Genomic DNA, 22,458 nt, shown 5'->3' on the forward strand with positions numbered 1-22,458 from the left:
GTACTAATAACAAACTATCAGAAAAAGAAATTAAGGAAACAATCCCACTTACTATCACATCAAAAAGAATTAAAAACCTAGAAATAAACTTAACTAAGGAGGTACTTGGGAAATAATTAGACATTGATTAAAGAAACTGAAGATGACATAAACATATGGAAAGATATATTGTGTTCTCATATTGGAAGAATTGATATTGTTAAAATGACCATACTACTGAAGGCAATATACAGATCCAGTGCAATCCCTATCAAAATACCAATGGCATTTTTCACAGAACTAGAAAAAATAATTTTAAAGTTAGTATGGAAACATGAAAGATCCTGAATAGACAAAACAATCTTGAGAAAGAAGAACAGAGCTGGAGGAATCATGCTCCCTGACTTCAGACTATACTACAAAGCAATGGTAATCAAAACAGTATGGTCCTGGCCCAAATGGTACTGACAGCTACATGTAAAAGAATGAAATTAAAACATTTTCTAACACCATATACAAAAATAAAGTAAAAATGTATTAGAGACTTAAATGTAAGATTGGATATCATAAAATTCCTAGAGGAAAACATAGGCAGAACACTCTTTGACATAAATCACAGCAATGCTTTTGTATGATGTACAGAGAGTCTAAGATCCCTGATTTCCATTGTTCGTACATGATAAGGCCGGGATTCACATCTAGAGTCCATTTTCCTACCTGGTTGGTTTAGAAATGTTTTCCATCAATTGCTAACATGAATTGCTTAGACAAAATACTGCTGGCAAAACACCACAGATAAAGCCTTACCTATAGAAAGCAGCTGATGCTTTTTCAACTAAGAACTCAGGAACAAAGGGACTGCAGTTTTACATTAGGAAAACTAGCCAATAATCTCAGAGGATGCAGGGATAGAGGAGGCAAGTTCTGGGCTCCGAGGGTAGACTTCATACAGAAGAAGTAGCATCTCTTTTCTTTTTTTTTTTAATGCAAGTTTTCCATAACTGGATGGAAGTCAAGTTTACTTCTTCTTGCTCTAAACACTAAACAGAATCTCAAGAATTCAATACTGACCTTAACTACTTACTGTATTTCCCTAAATGAGGGTAGGATCTGGGGGAAAGAAAAGGCTGTGTTTTCACAAAGAAGCTGAGGGTTGAAAGCAGGCTAGCAGTGGTACCTAGAACCAGCATTTCTGAAAATTACAAAGCATCACTCTCTTCTCTACCCAGCGATGGGTTAAACCACAAGACTTAGATTCCACCTCACCTAGGATGGCCCGGCGAATCACACTGTGTGCACGCAGATTTACCTTGCTTAGTGCATAGCCCTCTTCTTAGAAGAGGGTCCTCCCTGATCTAGTCCCAAGACCTCTTGGTTAAAGTTCCTTCATGTTCACAGGTTGTTTCCCAGAGCAGCTATAACCATCCCATCCTGTTTCTTCCAACCACTCTTCAATTTCACTTAAGTAGAATTTGCTGAGTGACTGCCACAGCCCAGCACCATGCCCAGGAAGACAGTGACAATTTAAAAACAAAGATCCAGCTCTCCAGGGTCTCTCAGTTACAGGGAGAAAGACATGAAACACTGGATTGCTTCAATCTTCAGAAATAAGGATACATTGAGGAATATGGACTTTAGAGTAAGGGCAATCAGGAGGCACCGAGATTTTATACATAGAGATGGCCACACAGGTCTTCCTGCTTCAAGATCATTTTGAGCCTGGCATCACCCACAATCACATCCCACAAATAGCATGGACTTTCCTTTCTGACCACCACACACCTGGCTTGGCTGGAAATAGCCTTTGGACACTGTCTCTTTAATGGCCCAGCTTCCCTTACAAGGCCAGACTATGCAGCAGGAGACTTTTCTCCTTGTCCTCCTGCCTGCCCCATATTGTTACCCAGTCTGGTCAGTTCTTAATACTAAAGTATGGTCCAAGGACCACCAACATCTATATCACCTGGGAGCTAGTTAAGAATGCAGAATTTCAGGCCAGGCATAAGAACTACTAAGTAACAATCTGAATTTTAACAAGATCCCCAGGGAGTCATGTACCCATTAAGGTGTGTTTCAGTGCACTACAGTAGGTTTCACTATAGAGCTTGCTGGTGCTGTGACAGAATGCCTTCTCTCATGTACCAGGCGTTCACAGTGAGGAGGGCAGATGTGTGGAAGGAAACTGACATCCTTGAGGACCAGGCTCTAGGTTAGTTAATGCCTAAAGCTGGTGGGCTAGAAACACCCCATGTTATTTCATCTTCTAGCAATCTTTCTAGGGGATTAATAATATTCTCATCTTACAAATAAAGTGACGCTCAGAGCGTCTAGACCCAAACAGCCAGGATCATTTAATCTCATTGTATGTTTTCTTCTCTAGAGCTCTTCATGAACCCCAAGAAGCATGAATCCACCACCTCTACTGATCCAAAATACAAGGCCCCGACCCAGAAAGGAAAGATACTTGCCAATCCTTCAGTAACAAACTCTCCATCCTACCAGCCTAGAAAGGCCACCTCTCCATCTCCACCAGGCTCAGCGTTCAGCTGAAATGCAAACGCTGTCTTACAGGCTTAGAATTCCTCCAGGGTCACCCTCCCTCTCCCATCCCATCTTGCTTTTATCTCCTACACAAATAGTGCAGGTAGATTTAACATTCCATGTCTCACACCTGAGTTCCAGATTCTTGGTTAGCACAGTCCTATTTCAGAGACAGAAATCAAGCAACTGAGAAGCAGACTGATCCCAGAGAGGGAGGGGAAAGCAGGCGATTCGACATAACTGCATAACAAAGTGTATTTATGAACATCATTGGAACAAATGTCTCCACATAACCACAGCCATCATCTCCTAATGTCACATCATGGAGACACTGGGAAACAAATGGGACCTATAACCTGATTTTCTATCAGCTGGTAATGGCATCACTCACTTCCAGACTCCCTAGCTAAGCAGCATGTGACTCACAGTTTTCTTCCAACTTCAAAAGCATTTGGGGACTAAAAAGAAAAGAAATAAAACTATATGAAAAAACCCATACATTCCATCAGTAGCTTGTTTCTTTTTTTTTTTTTTTTTTTTTTTGGTACACGGGCCTCACTGTTGTGGCCTCTCCCGTTGCGGAGCACAGGTTCCGGACGCGCAGGCTCAGCGGCCATAGCTCACGGGTCCAGCCGCTCCGCGGCATGTGGGATCTTCCTGGACCAGGGCACGAACCCGTGTCCCCTGCATCGGCAGGCGGACTCTCAACCACTGCGCCACCAGGGAAGCCCCAGTAGCTTGTTTCTTAATGCATCAGGCAACTGATCATCACAGATACCTTAAAAAGTGCTGAAATGAATTACCAGGGGCTTAAACTCCTTGGAAATTGATCTGCCAGTAGGAGAAATGAAACCATTTTGATATGGATAATTCAAAGCTATTCTTATCTTAGAGCCTTAATTTTCTGACTTTCTTAGCTGTCCGCTTCCTGACACCCTCCCTGAGCTCCTAGCTCAGATATCCCCTTTCTTTGTCCCCTTCTCTCCATTTCTGCTTCCACTGCCCTTATCCAGTCCTCCTCGCCTCCTCTTCTCATTGGGAATATTGCAAACATTTCTGCTGGTCTCTCTGACTCTAAGCTCTTTTCCTTCCAATCTGTGCTCTGATCTGTATTATTATTGTTTGCATATTTGTCTGTTTACTTTTTGTTTTCATTAAGACTTTCGAACTCTTCAAAATGAGGAACCAGCCATATCTGTTTCTGCCTCTAGAACTTAGCATAAAACATGGCACAATGTCATGGAGTGGAACTTAAACTATGATTCCAAGAACAATTTAAAGAACATCTTATAATGACTGTGCTTTGAGCACCAAAAATGTGTCCCAGAAAACTCAGTATAGTACCAGTCCCTTTTGATGAAGACAGATTTTACAGACCGTGATGGGAGATATCCTCCCCACTGTCCTAGCTGTCTCTTCTTCTCTTCCATTCAGGGCTCATCCTGGATAGGGGAGATCACACAGTTCTCTACAGGTGAAATTCTATTAAAATGAACATCAAGCTTTCAATATGTAACAAGGAGTCATACAAGCTCTGCCAGAGGGGTCTGTGAAGGTCAGAGCTGTCAGCCTGGTAAAGCAAAACATCTATGGGCTCATGATATATACTTAATTCAAATATGCTTCATGGACTGTAGACATATTTATTTTAGGTGGCCAATTTCTTGAATTCTAATATAGAATTGCAGTCAGCTCTTCCCAATTTGGAGTTCTAATTAAATACACAATTCCGGTTCATGTCAGTTTACTTCTTTATACTTTCTAGAAAACCTCAAGAACTTCTGTTTTAAGTTATGTGTTATATATTTATCAATAATAAAATCTCTTGGGATTTAATAAGAATGTGTGAGGAACTGTATTAAGTGAAGACTATGGTCTAAATGTTTGTGGCTCTCCAAATACAAATGCCGAAATCATAACTGCCAGATGTGATGGCACTGGTAGGTGAAGCTTTGGGAGGTACGTAAGTCATGATGTGGAACCTTCATGAAAAGAATTAGTGTCTCATAAAAGAGGCTCCAGAGAGAGCCCTAGCCCACTTCTACCCTGTCCAGACCCTGAAAAGGTGTCAGCTATGAACCAGGAAGATGACCCTCACCCAAACGTGCTGGCACCCTGATCCTGGACTTCCCAGCCTTTGAAACTGTGAGAAATAAACGTCTGTTGTTTATAAGCTACCCAGTCTGTGGTATTTTTTTTATAGCGGCTCACATAGACGGAGACAGTGTATTTAATGTATAATCTCATGTAACTCTACAAAAATTTAAAGATAGAGACAATACAATTCCATGACAAAAATACCCCATGGTAACACAATTTCATATAATATGATTGGTAATTAGCTTTCATTCTCTGCCCAACCCCATCTTCAGACAGAAACAGGGGTTGGCTGAAGTTCTTATTTTCTGCATGTGGACGTAAGATTGGGCAGTGAAATGTCAGTCAGCCTTGTCTGGGAATTAGGGAGGCTGAAGATGGGTCCCTGAATCTGCAACATTCTCCTGGCCCAACAGGCTAAGACAAGACAGCACACATGGAAGTGCAGGAAATTCCAGGGAGCCACGTGGTACAGAATAGCCCCCATCGATATTTAAGCTGCAGGGCACGCCAGCCACCAGAGGGTGCCAGATCACAGTCAGTGAGCTCTCTACAACTCCAGAGTTATTGGGAAGTCATTGGGGGTTGGGCTAGATTAAAGAGTTAAAGAGTTAATTTCCAGGCAGCACAAGAATGTTGACTTTTTCAAATAAGTGTTGTGAGAGAAAAAAAGGGAATTGTGAGTAAACTACCCTCCTTGTACCTTCAGGGGGCAGCAGGAGGGTACTGGGGGATGGTGTAAAGAAGCTGACAACACATGATTTGAGCCTGCATTTTGGGGACATATGGGACCCAGGAGGCCAACATAATCAACTCTGGGCCACAAGATCAGAAAGGCCCGGAATATCTAGATGGAGGACCAGGCACAGAAAAACTAAATTCCCCTTAGCATGCACTTGCCCACAACAAAGTAAAACAAACGCGTAAGCTAAAAATTTCTCCTGAGGAAGAAATGGTGCACAGAATTGACTTGCTCAATCATCCTCTTTTAAATTGGAGATAATTAAGGTGTCATTGACATTGCCATTTTCATTGATTTAATGATTTCATGGAATATAAAGTGCTTCTGAGGGCCTTTACAACCTCAGTCCTCTAAACACTACTTTTTCTTACATTGACTTAATATCTTAAACCTTCTTGAAATAAGAAATCAAGAATGACCATAGTTATTTCTCAGGACCTAACCCTACAGTTAGGGACAGGCTGCTGCCCTTGTACCTATTTTGACTGAGAAATATGTCCTGAAGTGCTCTGAATGCTGTGCGGGTCTCCAGCAGCCTGCAGGGAGGCGGGGTCTTAAATAGAGCTGTGAGAAGCTGGACCAGCATCCCTGCTACTCCCTGTCAAGCTGCATCCATCGGATTAGGTTAGGAGTTAAGATGTTACGCAATGTGACCAATGGGATCAGAAGCTATAATACAACCTGTCAGCCAGTGCTTTCCTGACAATTCCCGTGTAAGGAGATTGCTTCCTAGAATGTTGAGGAGAGAAGGGGCACACCTGGTGTCGGGGGTGGGAAGGGCTATTTGGTTCCTTATTTAGTGGTGCTTGGTAGGGAGGGAGTGGTAAATCAGTCTTATTTCCCTAGTCTTATTTTAGGATTTTGACTGCAAGCTACAATAGTGGAAGCCTTTTCTTATAGAACAAGAGTCACAAAAACTCACATGCAGCATTTGAGGAGCTGGACGGTTTCCCGGGAGCCAGGCCAGAGGCATTTGTGAGGCCTTCTGTTTCACAAGGGTGAGAGAGGGTCACCTCTGCCAACCCTGCACTCACACAAGGCCAGGAAATGCCTTGTGTGAGGACACTTGGCACCAGCTTGGAGGTGATTGAATCGTGGCTTCTGTTTGCCAGCAATCGGGCTACGGGGCTGGCCCCTGCTTGGCACCAAAGAATACCTTGATGTTGGCAGACAGGAAGCAGATTCAGCTCGGCTCCTGTCTGAACCATGTAGATGCTACGCTTGAATGTGTCTGCTAGGACTGACTTACAGACACATCACTTGACAGATGCTCCAGTGGCAGAAAATGCAAATGAGGAAGGAATCTTCAGAGAGAGCATCTCATACTCACAAGTATGATAAACTCCAAATTTGCAAGGGATCACTGCCCAAGAATTCCTAACCACTGGTTGATTTTCTGTCTGCTTCTTCTGTTAAAGCCTTCCTGACACACACTGACTGCACACACAGAACCAGAGAGGCAAACTGAAGACTTGACTTTATTTGGGTGAATCATCCTGGATTCTCCGTATTTGTTCAAGGCTAGGTTCAAACCCGTTCTTTTGAAATTGCACAGGCAATTTACAGTGTCACCATTGGGAAAATGGGTTCCGGAGCCATATTACCTGAGACCAAATCCCAAATTCACAGCTTCCTAGCTGTGTGACCTTGAGAAAATTACTTGAACTCTCTGTGCCTCAGTTTTCTCAGTTGGAACATGAGGATGCTTGTTAGCATCATTCTCATTTAAATGAGTTAATCTGTAAATACTGATCAGTGCATGGTACTTAAATGGTAAGTGTTCCATAAATGTTAGACTTTCTGTTTCTGACCCTAGGCTCTGCCTCCTCTTTCTGCTTCTAAAGGTCAGTCTTGCCCTTCAGACTTAGGGTTTTATTTGGTTTATGTGGCTTAACACCTGACTATCTCTCAAGGACGCTGGCTGGGAGCTCCACAGTTTGATTATCGAGATAACATTTCTCTGTCTCTAGCCTGTCTTTGGGAAACCCAATTTCTGGCATTAGCCTTCTAGACAAGTGGGTTCCCTGAAATCAGACACAGATTTCACCATCCATATCTCTGTGGTGGAGAATTCTTACCCAAGTCCATCCATTTGGAGGCTTCTTGACATGAGTCATATCTTGGGTTCTTCCTCCCATAAACTGGCTCTTCTGATTCAGAAGATCAGCCTGGAGACTTTCCTCCTCAGCTGACTTTATCCTCAAGGCACATGGCAGGTACTCAATAAATGTTTTGACCAACTCTCCAGTTTCTTTTCTAGGCCTAGTCAACTGGTTACGAAGTGTTTTCAGCCTCCGATTTGTAAGAGCGGTGCCAGGTTATTCATTTGCCCTCTGGCTGGGGACAGTTTCTCCAGAAAGGGGAGTCACCTCCTGACCATCTTGGGCAACCCATCGAGTTGGCATTTCCTTGAGTTCATATGTCGCAGTGGGCTTGGCTGTCTATAGGCTATTAACTTGCAAGCTTCAACTCTCTGTCTGGTAAACCTACGAAAATATAACCCTTGGCATATGAAAACTCTGAATAAAGTGCTGTAGGAAGATGTTCTGGGACATGTAGTCAACAATAACAAATATGGTGTCCACATGTGGGACTCACATATGGAAACTGTGACCCTGAACAGTGGTTCTCTACATTGTCCAGGTGGCAGAACACCTGGAGGTCACAGAACACCATGATCCTTGCACAGCTCCAGTGCAAAAGACACAGTTAACCCCAGCATCTGAACCAGGCATGACCTTTATGAGCAGGAAGTATGACTAGATTGCTGTGTATAAATGCAGCAAAAACCAGAGGAAGGTAACTCAAATCTATAAAATATACATCAAGACGTAAGCATGAGCACCTATTTCTGAGTCTTTCCATTGACATCACTTGCAAATTTTCATTAATTTGGTCATTGGCAGGTACACAGGAAAGGCTGAATAAGAGCAGGTCCCAAAGTTTCAAGAGAAAACGGGGAGTAAAGTTTTGAAATGAGAAAATTGTATCCCCATTAACTTATTTTTTATGTGAAAGAAAACATCTGAGGTTATTTGGTTTTTACAGAGGAAAACTTTAGAGCAAGAGGAGAAACAATAGTACTTGCCCTCTTAGATTGCTCCCTGGTCTTAGAAGGTTGGGTAGTGGGAGTAGAGGTAGAGCAGGACAACTTTCATTAAGTTCCAACTCATTCTCTCTTGTGTTTTCCATTCAAGTTTCTCCTATCTTGGGCCAGTCTCTGATCCTTTGGATGACTCAAGGGTCTAATTGAAATTGCCTGTCATTCGCTACTCTCCGACTCTGGATCTCTGATTTGTAAGAAAAGGGCATCTCATTGTTCCTTCCATGCTCCCCCAAAGAACCTCAGAGTCTCTTCTTGAAGCTAGTCCCATGGAAAAGCACAGGGTCACCTACATAACACTCCCTAGACCTTTCTCTTCTCAAGCATCTCTTTTTAGTTCCTTCACAAGTAGCCCTCCTTTTCCTTAATTTGTCCGTTATGTTGCTCCTTATGGCGTAAAGTTGTAGCTTGCCTTTTGTTCTTTATGCCGAAGATTGTGTTTTCCTATTCAATGGAAGACTTTCTATTGGACTCGTACACATAGGTTTCAGTCAGATCCTCACATACGAACCAAGGGAATTCTGCCAATGTGGTATTCCTAGAGGACACTGCAATGCATGGGGAACTGGCAATCCACAGTCTGATCAGACCAGAAACCCAACATCCCAAAGGATGGGAGTTCTTCTACAAATGCCTGGCATCCTCACAGCCCCTTCCTGGGAATGAGGCCAAAGGCTGCGTCTTCTGCAGCCATGTAGACTTGTTTCCCTGACCACAACTCACTGGGCCATGTATTTGCACAACAGCTGTCGACAAACAGCTATGTGCTAGACTTAAAGGAGTCCAGGGACCTAGAGACTGTTTCATAAAGGGACTCTTCCCACTAGGACGTCCTATAATGGACAGTGACAAACCGACTTAATCCGATCCGTCTATGTTGGGAACATGGATACATGGTGCACTTCAGGATGGCACAGAAGCTATAAGACAGACAGCAGTAGAGGCAGCTATAGTAGTGGGAGCGGAGGGTGAGACCATCTCCATAGTAAGTATGGAGAACTTGTTACAGTGCGAGGTCGTTCTCAGCAGTTATAAAGGTTAGGCAAGATGAATTGCTCTGGCTATACCTCTGGGTCACAACTATATGCTGAATGTTGTTCTTGTTCTTCACGAAGTCTGACTATGTTATTGCTCAGACGGCTTCCTCTGTTCCCTTACTTTTCAAGATGCTTTTAGAATAGTTCCCCATCCGCTGATGTAACTTAAGTATTTCTCTCTTCTTTATAACCTGAAAGACTGTCACCATCAAAGGGACATACCACAAAGTCTCCTTTGGGATTCTCTCTCTTCGACATGAGCTGTGGTCTAAATCACGAACTGAAATATGAAAAATCAGAGAACCCCCAATAATCCCCATGAGGTCCTGTTAAAATATGATATTGTATTTTCACATATGCCATACTAAATTCTGATCATCCTAGGACAGAAAGATAACAGACTATAAAACGTTAACAGAAAAAAAGACTGATGCAGGAATATCTTCCGATAGCTCATAAGGGGACCCACTAGGAACACCAGAGTTGATATAAAGATTATTTTGAGCTGAAGAGATTTGAGATTCAACAGATGCAGAAAGAAACCTTCTTAGAGCCTCCGTTGTCTGACAGAATAAGGGAAGAATCAGAATAAAGTAAAAGGTCTGAAAATGAGGACTGCCATAAATTCCCTTTTCAGGGTGGGTCTGCTCCCAGGAGAGAGACCAAGAATAAAGCTACCATAAATCTCTCCTGGGGAGTTTTATGACCTAAAGAAGATGGAAAAACCACTCCTATCTGTATAGACAAACATTAGCACAAACTTTCTTATCTCTCATTTGTTCTCCTAAAAAACCCATTTGTCTTTCCTATAGAAACCTATTTGGTCTTCCCATAGGAACCTTCCCTATGAAGTTGGGTATAGAACCCTAAAATATAACCACTTCTTTGAATTACTCATCACTGAGCACTTCCATATGTATGCTCATTGCATGCGTAAATAAACTTTTTCTCATGTTAATCTGTTTTTTCCGGTCAGTTTAATTTGCAGGCCCCAGGCGATAAACCTAAGAGGGTAGAAGAAAAGTTTTACCTCCCATATACCAAACAATTAACTTCAGTTCACTTAAATATAGTCCATCCTATGTTCAATTATAATCTATTTCAGTTAACTTAGACAGAGGGTATCTAATTTATAAGAATTTTCTAAGTGTCAGAACTTCACTATGCATGACAAATAAAGGCCTCTCCTTTGGCCTTCTCCAGAGATTAAAAACAATGCTTCACAGGAAAGAAAACCAACCCATTCAAGCCAAAGGGATCTGCACATTTAATATGAGTCATCTGTACCAACTGTGATGGACCGTACTGACAAGAGTCTGTTGAGAATGCCATTTCTAAACAACAAGATTTTGCTCAAGACAAAACAGAACAGAAAAATAACACAACAGTATTGCTCTCCACCTCCATTGGTCCACCAACATGTTCCTGCTAACCATAAACACTTGAGCATAGAATAAGTATAAGAAAACTGAACCATATATATATATATATATATATGATTTTTTTACCTTTATTAGACATTCCCATCAATGTCCAAGAACATCATCGTTCAAGTTTTCTTGTGAGCAGCAATAATGTTTATCCTAAGATGAAAAAACACAGAAAAATATGTAAACTCAGAGACTGCCTACTTTAAATCTAGTAATTAACAGTTTATAGAAGGAGATAAAATAATGGAAAACGCAGGAGAGTTCTTCATGGCAACTGTCAAAGACAGCTAACAGTGATAGTTTGCCTAAAAGCCAAGAAAACCAGTAGTAGATGGCTTTCTTGGATCTTCCTTCTGAAGATTTTTTGGAATATAGGCTGGCTCTTTTGGAAACAGACTTGTATTCCATGCAGTCCTGGCAGGCAGCCACTATATATCTTGGAAAAGAGAGGAAATAATTTTTTCGTGTGTCAGAAATGTGGCCAAATGATTTAATGACTCAGAGTTTCATTTTCCTCATCTAAAATGAGGCTGATAATACCTGCCCCATAGTCCTGTGATGAGGATTAAGTAGATGATGTGCAAAGCTGGCCCCACATCGCCTTGCACACAGCAGACACTGCATATACACTAGTGCTCCTTTCCTCTACGATCCTCTCCCCCACTGCCCTTTGCTTCTCTTGTAATTACTTCCAATACCTTATCACAGGGTTTGCTCCATGATATTAAAAAAAAAAAAAAGAAAAACATAAAATATCTCTATGACTTCAAAATAAAAGCGGGAAGAAAAGAGATGACATCAATTTCACATTTAGTAATAGGAACAGCTCAATGATTGAATGCTCCCTATGTGCTAGGCCCTGTACTAATAATTTTATATCAGTGATTGCTTTAGCCCTCACAACAACCGTACGGAGAAGGTGCTATTAGAAAACTGAGGCATGGAAAAGTTAATTCCCTCCATTCAGACTGCACAGCTCCAAGGTGGTAGAGCTGGGATTTGAGTCCATGGGGTCTCACCTCAGCCTCGTCGCCTTCACCACCCCTTCACACTGGCTTCACCGTACTCTGCACCACGGGACTGTCATGTGCTCCAAGTTATGTCACACACTCCATTTTTCTCTCTCTTCCCTTTCCCTTCCCCTTCTTTCCTTTTCCTTCCCTCCTTTTCTTTTCCTTTCCTTCAACCTTTATTTTTAATCTGAATTCCTCTTTTGCTTATTTTGTTCCCCTGTTTTGCTATGACCAACTGGGACAGAATATTCATCACTATAGGAAGACTGAGTTATCTGTCTGGGGTCAGCCTTTTACTAGCTGTGTCACTCAGATGAGTCATTAAACTTCCATGAACCTTGAGGGTTTTTTCCTCTATAAAATGAATGCATTAGACAAGATGATACCGGAAGTCCCTTTCCAGTTTACTGGTCCTTTCACTGGCTTCTTTGGAAGCCGTCTTAGATCATGGTGATGTCAAGATCTTCATGGATATATAACAGTTGTGGACTCTAACATACTCACAAGTTTGCTTGCTTTAGCTGAGGCTAAAATTCAGGGAAGAGATGTTTATATTCACCTACACTATTTACAGAGCTTACAGATGAAGATACTGAAGTTCAAAGAGGATAGGGAACTTACTCAAGGCCACACAGAAGTGAAAGAGCTAAAATTTGAAACCAAGTTTATCTGTCTAAAGCCCAGTTCTTTGCAATATTCAAAAAAGTACTAACCAGAAAAATTAACTGACTCAAACTGGCCTCATTTCTGAGATGTGAGTCAAAATTTAGGATGGTAATAATAACTATAGCCAGTATACATTGTGAGCTTGTTATGTGCCAACAGTGATGTGGGAACTTTACATATATTATCTCACTTCGTCTTTTCCATCAAACCAAATGCCAGGTATGATCATCATCTTCTTTAGATAAATGAGAAAATTGAGGCACTAGGACTAACATTCCTCGCCCAAGACACAGAGCTAATAAGTAGGGGATCTCGGACTTGAACCAAGAGCAACTAAAAAGCTGGCTGAGGTTGATTTATGATGCTCACTAGCACGTGGCATTTAGGTTTCATTGTCAAGTTCATAAGCTGAGGTTGTGAATACCAGAACGGAAAGGTGGAGAAGGTTACTGTGAGGGTGACCATAAACACAGCCTTGTCGTTTAGGAATTCACAGACTCCAGGAAAGGAGAAGAGAAGGATTTGTTTTAGAAAGATTTGCCAGAGACTGCTGAGACCTTGCCTCCTGCACCGTCTCCCCATTAAAATAGCCAGCTATTGTATTTCTGTCTGACAACGAGAAAGAAGTGACAAAGTGCATTTCAGGGGACGATGTTTGTCGGTGAGGTGTGCAGCATATCCTTCACGCTTAGGGAGTCAGACCTGTGTGCGGTCTACCCTTGGGTGGAGGGAAACGAAGCTCCAAGAAGAAAGCGCATAAAGGAAACGGTCAATGAGTGAAAGAAGTCTTCTATAGGCGGCTAGATCCAGATTCACCCAGAAAAATTGCTTTCCAGATGCATTCAGAACACGAAGACATGATTAGGATGGAGAAGGCATTCAAGTCTGTTTGGCTTCTGCAGAGGATTTGTTTGTATATTCTAATTGCATCACCATTTAGCTTTATTTCATCTGAAACCTGGCTGCCAAATGAGCATATTGATTACCTGTCACGGTTGCATATTTCTCAATTACAAGCCATCAAGGCTTGTAAAATCTCAACCACATCAGGACCCAGGAGTGGATTTTAGATTGACTGTGAGTCCCAGCAACAAGGCTGGCACCTACCAACTACACAAGCTGCCTTACTTAAATGTCATAACCCCCTGCAAGGTAGACATAATTGCCTTTCTATCCCTTCAATGAAGAAACAGAGGCTCAGGACAATTAACAACCTTGCCCAAAGCCACACAATTAGTAAGTGGTAGAGCAGGGATTTGAACTCATGTGTAACTTCAAATTCCATGGGGCTTTCCGCCACATACAGGCAGTGAATGCACTGGTTCAAAGTGTGGACTTTGTTCTTTTTTTTTTTTTTTTGATGATTTATTTTTTTTTATTTTTTTTTTTTTAAACATCTTTATTGGAGCATAGATGTCATGCTGCTTGGCTTGAAGTCCCAGCTCTGTCTCTTCCTAGCTCTGTGATCTTGAGTAAGTTTCCTTTTTTAAAAATTTTTTATTGAAATATAGTTGATTTACAAAGTTGTGTTAGTTTCAGGTACACAGCAAAGTGAATGTGTGTGTGTGTGTGTGTGTGTGTGTGTGTGTGTATATATGTATTTTTTTAGATTCCTTTCCATTACAGGTTATTACAAGATATTGAATATACAGTAGGTCCTTGTTGGTTATCTATTTTACATGTAGTAGTGTATATATTTTAATCCCAAATTCCTAATTTATCCCTCTCTCCCCCTTTCCCCATAAGATTGTTTTCTATGGCTGTGAGTCTATTTCTGCTTTGTAGATAAGTTCATTTTTATCATTTATTTAGATTCCACATATAAGTGATACAATATTTGCCTTTCTCTAACTCACTTTGCTTAATATGATAATCCTTAGGTCCATCCATGTTGCTGCAAATGACATTATTTCACTTTTTATGGCTGAGTAATATTTCATTGTACATATATACCACGTCTTCTTTATCCATTCATCCGTCAATGGACATTTAGTTTGCTTCCATGTCTTGGCTATTGTAAATAGTGCTGCTATGAACATCGGGGTGCAGGCATCTTTTCAAATTACTGTTTTCTTTTTTTTTTTCTGGATATATGCCCAGGAGCAGGATTGCTGGGTCGTATAGTAGTTCTATTTTTAGTCTTTTAAGGAACCTCCATACTGTTCTCCATAGTGGCTGCACCAATTTACATTCCCACCAACCATATAGGAGGGCTCCTTTCTCTCTACACCCACTCTAGCATTTATTATTTGTAGATTTTTTCATGATGGCCATTCTGACCAGTGTGAGGTGATACCTCATTTTAGTTTCCAAACCATGCAACCAACAAGGGATTAATTTCCAAAATGTACAAGCAGCTCATACAGCTCAATATCAAAAAACAAACAACCCAATAAAAATGGGTAGAAAATCTAAATAGACATTTCTCCAAAGACAACATACAGATTGCCAACAGGCACATGAAAAGATGCTCAACGTTGCTAATTATTAGAGAAATGCAAATCACAAGTACAGTGAGTAAGCTTTTTAACATCTCTGTCTCAGTTTCCTCTTCTGTAGAGCCAGGGAAATAATATTTCACAGAGTTCCCAGGATTAAATGAGCTACTATATGTACAGCATTTAGACTAGTGCCTGAGATGAGGAGTGACCATTTTTTCTACATCCTCTGAATGCTGTGAAAAAGAAACTATAAATCTTTGACCTTCAAACACTTGCAGTAGGCACTCTATATTTCCAAAGACTTTGCAACGATTCAATTTTCCTCACAGCAACCTAGCCCTTCGGGTCAGACCACTATCTCTCACTCTCAGACTGAGATGTGAGGACCCACTGTGTTGAAATATTTTCAGTTCATACAATTTATGATCCTCCTTATTACATCTGAAGACACACATAATAATGCTATTTATTTGTATTTATCCACATGCTTTGGATACCTTGGGTCTACTCCTCACCGTAACCTCACACTTAGGTGCTATTACCTCCATTCCACAGATGAAGATGACACGGGCCATGCAGTTGTGAAGAGTTGCCTAAGTTCACATAGCTGGTGTATAGAAAGACTGGGATTTGAACCGTCATCTGAACGTATCCTAAATTTGTATGCTTGCCTCCAAATGGTGATACTTAACCGCTGATGATTTCTCCTTGTCCCCGATGTGAACTTCTTTTAAAAAATATTTTTTTGGAGTATAGTTGATTTACAATGTTGTGTTAGTTTCAGGTGTACAGAAAAGTGAATCAGTTATACATATACATATATCCACTCTGTTTTAGATTCTTCTCCCATATAGGCCATTACAGAGTACTGAGTAGAGTTCCCTGTGCGATACAGTAGGTCCTTATTAGTTATCTATTTTATATACAGTAGTGTGTATGTGTCAATCCCGATCTTGCAATTTATCCCTCCTCCCACACCCCCTGGTAACCGTAAGTTTGTCTTGTACATCTGTAACTCTATTCCTGTTTTGTAGATAAGTTCATTTGTACCTTTTTTTAAGATTCCACATATAAGCAATATCATACAGACAAATATCATATGATACCGAGGTGAACTTTTAAACATTGGGTGAGTTTCAACCCACCCATCTGGCATCTTACCTGATTTTTACCTATTGAACACATGTTTTACAGAATCCTTTCTACATTCCACTTTACTGGGTGTTACGTGGATGGAGATGAACACAGGCACCACCTCTGCATCAAGCTCACAGCCTAGGGGGGTGATCTACAATTACACACTTGAACTGTCCTAAGAAGGAAATGACAAAAATGCAAGGATGGAGAAAATTGAGGGCAACAGGCCAGTGGATGGCACAGGGTCTCTCTGAGAAAATGTCATTGAAGCTGAGATGACAGTGTGAAGGAGGCAACATGTAATGAGTGGGGGAGGGGTCCTGGCAGAGGAGGACCTTGTGCACAGATCCTGAGACAAACAGGAGCATGGGAACTGGAAGAAAACATGTGGAGTGGGGGAGAACAAGAAAGAGGAGGGTGGAGACAGGGGTAGGGATTTGTGCAGGAGGCTGGAGGAATGGGCTGAGGCCACATCATTCAGAGTCCAGCGGGCCACAGTGAGGCATCGGGTTCTGAGTCCTACAGAGCCTTATATAACCTTTGTTGGTAGAAGGTCATCCTCACATCTCACTGTCATCACATCCTTACTGATCTGTTTCCCTGGCAGACCGTGAGCTTCTTAGGAGCCTAGGACAGTGTTCAGGACAAAGCTCACATTCAACAAACTGAATGAAAGAATAAACAGCATCTGATGACACTGCAGTTCTATATGATTCTTATTGCAAGACAGATATAAGAAGACTGGAGTAAAATAAGAAATGAGTGTTTTTGTTCCTGGCTAAGAATCAAATCAATCAGATATATTTACATATATATTTGCATTTATGTAGAAACAGGTAGGTATTATGTATTAATAATTATGGCTGACATTAATATTGAATAGTTTGGCACTGGGCTCAGTGTTATACATGCAAACTATTTAATTTTCATGACAAGAAACACAAAGTAGTTACTGCTAATCCCCATTTGAGAGAAAACAACAACAGCAAAACAACAAAAAGCCAGGGCAGTTTAAATAAATCACCCCCGGGGAACAAAAGTAGTATTTAACAATGCTAGAACTTGAACCTGGTCTACATACTTTGCAACTTCATGAGATTTATCCTTCAAGGTAGTTATTCTTGGAATGTTTTAAAGTTTAAAAATTGAAAAGCAATTATACTCCAATAAAGATGTTAAAAAAATTTAAACATAATCTAAAGTAATTGTCATTGAAAGGAAATGAGTAATAGTAAACACCAAAATTAGAAACATAGAATTTTTAACAATAATTAATGGTTAATAAAAATAGAAAATTTGATAGAGTCATTAATAATGCTTAGAAACGAATACTGAAAAAAAAAAAGAAAGCACTCAGTGCATTAGAATGGTGTTCTACAGATGCATTTGTTTTAATTTTCTTTATTTTGATCATGTTACTTTATATTACACAAAAATTAGTAGGAAAAGGGAAGCAATGGGAGGTAATTCTCTAAAAATGGCTGACTAACAAGCTGGCTGAACAAGTCAATATTTGTATTCTTCATTCTTTTTCTATTACTAGTCCTAGTTAACCTTAAATAGAAGGTCTCCTTTCTCCCCCTGCTTTCTGAATAAATCCTATTCATTCTTCAACACCCAGATCAAATTCCTCTCAGCCTGGGAAGCCCTTCTTGGCCTCCTAGGGTCCTACTATACCACATCCTTTTCTTTCCTACAGTTTACAAAATATTGTTGCATATTTTTTTTGTTTTATTCAATGCACAAACCTAAGCCCTACACTTAGTAGGTTGTTTATAAATAGCTGTTGAGTAAATGAATAAGTTAATTATTCTGTCAATCATCCTCTTTTAATGCAAAGGCTGCCAGGTGGTAAACAACCAGAAACATTTACTTATTCAGATGTGTCAGAAACCACTCTGGACACTTTGTTCAAATGACTACATCTAGTATTTGTAACAACATTTTTGAGTATATACCTCTATTTCCATTTAATAGATGGGGAAACAGGCTCAAAGAAGATAAACTGTTCAAATTAGCAGGAACTAATTTAGCTTTCCTGAGGGAGACAGGACGAGTCATGGGAAAAGAGTATTGCTGATTTGAAGAGAGATTTAAAAAAGTAAGATGAAAAGATGCTGAGTAGCATTTGCAGTGAGAGTCTGAGATGAAATTTCTGCTCCCCTGGCCCTGGTTTCTCTGTGGGGCAGGTGAGCATAGAGGTTAAGATCATGAGGGCTGGGGCCAGCCCACCTTGGTTTGAATCCTAGCTCTACCACTCTCTACATATGTGACCTTGGGCAATTGAGTAACCTTTTTGAGATTCAGTTTACCCATCTGTAAAATGGGGATCATAATAATAGCATTTACCTCACAAGGTTATTATCAGGATGGAATGAGGTAATATGAGTTAAATCGTCCTTGGCACTTAGAAAGCTTAAGCATGTGAACTATTATTATTCAATGCTTTCATCAGGAACAAAGAAACAGACAAAGTTACACATTAAATAATGAGTATTGCCTTGTGGGACACAGACAAACTGTGGCCTGACCAGAGGAGGGTAAGCAGAAAAGAGGAAGAGTGTCCATATACTGAAGGGGTCCTTGAAAACGTTATTAATTGTGGAAGCAGAATATTCAGGAAGGACATGGCGGCTGCTAAGTAGGCAATGCTTACTCTCTACAAGGGAATGTGCCAAGTTCTCAGCACCATCACCTTGTTAACCCTCATATGACCACCATGAGAGAAGGCCTCTTTTAAACCTTTTCTTAAATTTCATACTATTCATTTTACGCTGAGGAAAATTAGGGTCAGATCACTGATATGACTTGATCATGGTTACAAAGTAAGTAGGCACAAGAGCTGGGATTCAAACCCAGATTTATCTTGTTCCAAAACTCATGTCCATAGCACCATGCTATGCTGCCACCCCACCGGCCCCCTTCTTCCTCCTGAGGGTTTGTCAGGAACCAAAGTCAGGGGAAGAGGAAATTAATTTATTCTGTGTCTTTCCAGAGGGCAGAATGAACATAGCATATAAGGAAGGAAGTTTGGTTCAACATTAGAAAAGATCTTTAGCTATAATGAGGCACCTGTGGCATCAGGGAACTACCTGAAGGAGTCAGACAGGCATTGAATTTTACCTCCATTTCCTACCAGCAAGGACTATATATGTACTGACATTCTCTAATGCTCAGTTTTCTCATCTGTAATGTTAATAAAAGAATCCTTAATTCACTTGGTTGTTTGGAGAATAAGATTATGTACGTAAATTGCTGATCACCAGCATGTGTTTGCTCCTTCCATCTACCCCATTGTTTAAACAATTAGAACTGTTCGATAATGCAGTGGGTGGTATTGATTTGTATTTCTATTACCCGTCCCTGGAAGTGTGTAAGCAAAGGGTGATGGCAAAGTGATCAGGCTCTGTAGTGCCAACTCCAACCTCAATGGAGAGAAGAACTTCAGAGAACCTCCAGTCCTAAGATTCTATGAAATTAGAAAGAACAGATAATAAAAGGTGATGAGAAAAGAACAGATGATTAAAAAAAAAAGGATTCAAAATGATCTTACTCATTTGATCAGGGTGTTAACATTAAGACTACAAAATTGAACAGAGGTAAACATAAAAAAAAAAAAAAGATTTTCATTTAAATGTGAAAACAACAACAAGAGCAATAACAGAAACACAATCTTGCTTGTAGACAATGGGGCGGTAGGGTTTGGTCCCGATGCAAGAGAAAACGTGCTGGGGTGTTCTGTCTATCACCAGCTTAATGTTCAATGCGATGTCTAAAACAAAGAGCGACAAAGAATAACCTTAATTATCTAGGTTGCATTGCAGTTTTAGAGATTCAGGATCTATTAGTAGAACTGTTGGTGCAGGAGGCAGTGGACTGCTTTGAGAAGCCTTCAGAAAGCAAAATGAGACAAGGAGGGAAAGTTATAGTTAAAAATGTAATGATTTGTCCAAATTCCTATTGAGAACCAGGAATAGATACCATCAAGAAGACGTGATTTTGAATCTTGACCACATATCTTAATTTCAGCCTGAGATGTGAAACAAAGGAATTCACCATTAGAGCCAGTTTTCTCATCTCTAGCATGGAGATTTTTCAATACCTGTCTGAAGGAACATTGGAACGATTAAGACCATGTACACTAGAAAGACCGAAACGATGCCTTTCACAGAGCAAGTGAAGAGTTAGTTCCCTCTAACCCCTTCCTAATTCCTCATGTCCTCGGCTTCCTCCCCAATGCCATGTCTCCCCATCCTGCGTCTGAAAGGAACAAGTGAATTTCCACCAAACTGCTCCAAACATTTCATCAAAGTTTCCCCTGACTTAATATACCACTCCTGGAAGATAAACACTGGGTTCTGTCAACAGAGGCAGGCTATGCATCCAGAGAAGACAGTTCATAGCAATTTTGTCAGCAAAATTGTAACAATAAAGGCCCAAACAACACTTTGTCTCCCTGTCAGTTGTCTTGAAAGGGCAGATTACTTTTTCCTCAATCTTGGCACATCCATTTAAGGTAGACTTACAAGCCAGGCAGGTGTAAAGTGCAAGCTAGCATTTGTTCACATTAGCAATTATCAATGGAAAACTACACAAATGCAAAGGCTTGGCATTACGGTTACCCTGGCAACCATCAGTCTGCAGAGGCCCAGCGGAGGCGGACGTGAAAGCTTGACATCATTGCCCTGAAAAAAAATGGCTTCTCTTTCTCTATTTTCCCTGGTTACTTTTTGTGTTTGTCATTGCAAGCCCCAAAAGAAAAGACTTCTTATCATCTGCCTGGCATTTGGGAATCTATCTAAGACTTAAATTGACAATTGCATGTTTTTGATGAATAGGTATTGAGCACCTACTATGTGCTAGGCACTGTACAAGATAAGCCACTTTCAAGCTAGAAAAATAAATTTATTTTTCCTTCCTTCCTTCTTTTTTTGCTTGCTCCTTTTTTCCTTTCCTTCCTTCATCCATTCACTCAATAACATTACTCAGGGAATCATGTGGGCCAGGCACTGTGCTTGACACAGCTGATGCAGAGATGCATAAGAACTAGTTCTTACCCTCAGGAAGTTCTCCATGTAGTTATACTGATAAGCCATAAGAACACAAGACCCATAGGTGAAGGCAAATGCGAATATAAGAAAGGCAAAAACAATCTCGCCTAAGGATGTTACGAGACTAACCAAAGAAAATGCTTCAGAGGTTTGAAAAGGTAGAAGTAGAATGCAAAGTATTATTCATGCTTTAATCTATTCACTCATTTCTTTACTTACAGATTTGTGGATGATCTACTTGGTAAAAGAAGCCCAATGAAGAATAATGAGTTTGGAAAAGAGAGACGTTAAGAAATAGAGAAAAGATGGCTAAGGATAGGCTGGGAAAGGACTCAACATTTACTAGGCTCCAGCTACAAACCAGATACCACATCTGATCTAATTTGACATTCAAAAACTTAGTAAGACCGTTGTATGCTTTTTTTCTCTTCTTCCTCTTTTTCTTCTTCTCCTCCTTATTATTATTGTTGTTGTTAATCCCATTTTACAGATGATCAGATGAGGAAATTGCTGTCTCGGGGAGGCTAACTCACTTGGAATCAACAATGCTTGCATTCAACCAAGTGTCTGATTCAAAGCCTGTGCTCTCGTTGCTATGTCATGAGGGAGTGAGAAAATGCAAATTCATGAAGTAGAGACAGAAAGAAATGCACCAGAAACATGGCACCTGAGGAAGTGATGATAATACTTGGTGGCACTCATGGGTATCGATTTCCTCTGGAAGGCCTCGACTTTGGGATATTTAACCTTTAATTTAGCAGAGACTGACAACCGAATAATATCAATTGCCTCTTGACATTGTTTCGAAGTTCCATGACAATCTCCACAGAAAGAGCTTTCAAAGAGGCTCAAAAATAAAAGGAGAGGTAACATTAGCGAAAGGAAAATAATTGTTTCAAAAATTGAGCTGCATAGCACCATCAGACACGTGGTCCACTGAAGCCACACACAGGGACAGGGTGGGGAAAGCAAGGCAGGAACTGGCCCGGTGCTTACTTTATGGATGAGAAAACTGGGCTCAGGGGAGAGAGTGACTCCTCTAAGCTCACATGTCTCTTACTTGATTAAAACCACAAGGTACTTCTTTTTTCATATCTATTAGCAGAGAGGAGTTTGCCAGTAAATTTTAACTTAAGAAACTGTGGTCGCGTATCGTTGGCAACCAACAGTTTAGGCCCAGAATTAGTATTGTAGGATCTTACTACTCAAAGTGTGGTCCAG

The 22,458-nt window shown here is 40.6% G+C and overlaps 1 long non-coding RNA gene across 1 annotated transcript in view; it reads right to left on the reverse strand.

Annotated features, from left to right (window-relative positions):
* The window catches only part of LOC132597763 (uncharacterized), a 2,174,902-nt gene that overhangs the window by 657,267 nt on the left and 1,495,177 nt on the right, over nucleotides 1-22,458 (reverse strand). The window contains exon 8 of the long non-coding RNA XR_009565047.1: nucleotides 11,008-11,082. This is a non-coding gene — a long non-coding RNA (uncharacterized lncRNA). The remainder of the gene's footprint in view (nucleotides 1-11,007; nucleotides 11,083-22,458) is intronic.

This window comes from Globicephala melas, chromosome 8 (assembly GCF_963455315.2).
Source record: "Globicephala melas chromosome 8, mGloMel1.2, whole genome shotgun sequence".
Lineage (NCBI taxonomy): Eukaryota > Metazoa > Chordata > Mammalia > Artiodactyla > Delphinidae > Globicephala > Globicephala melas.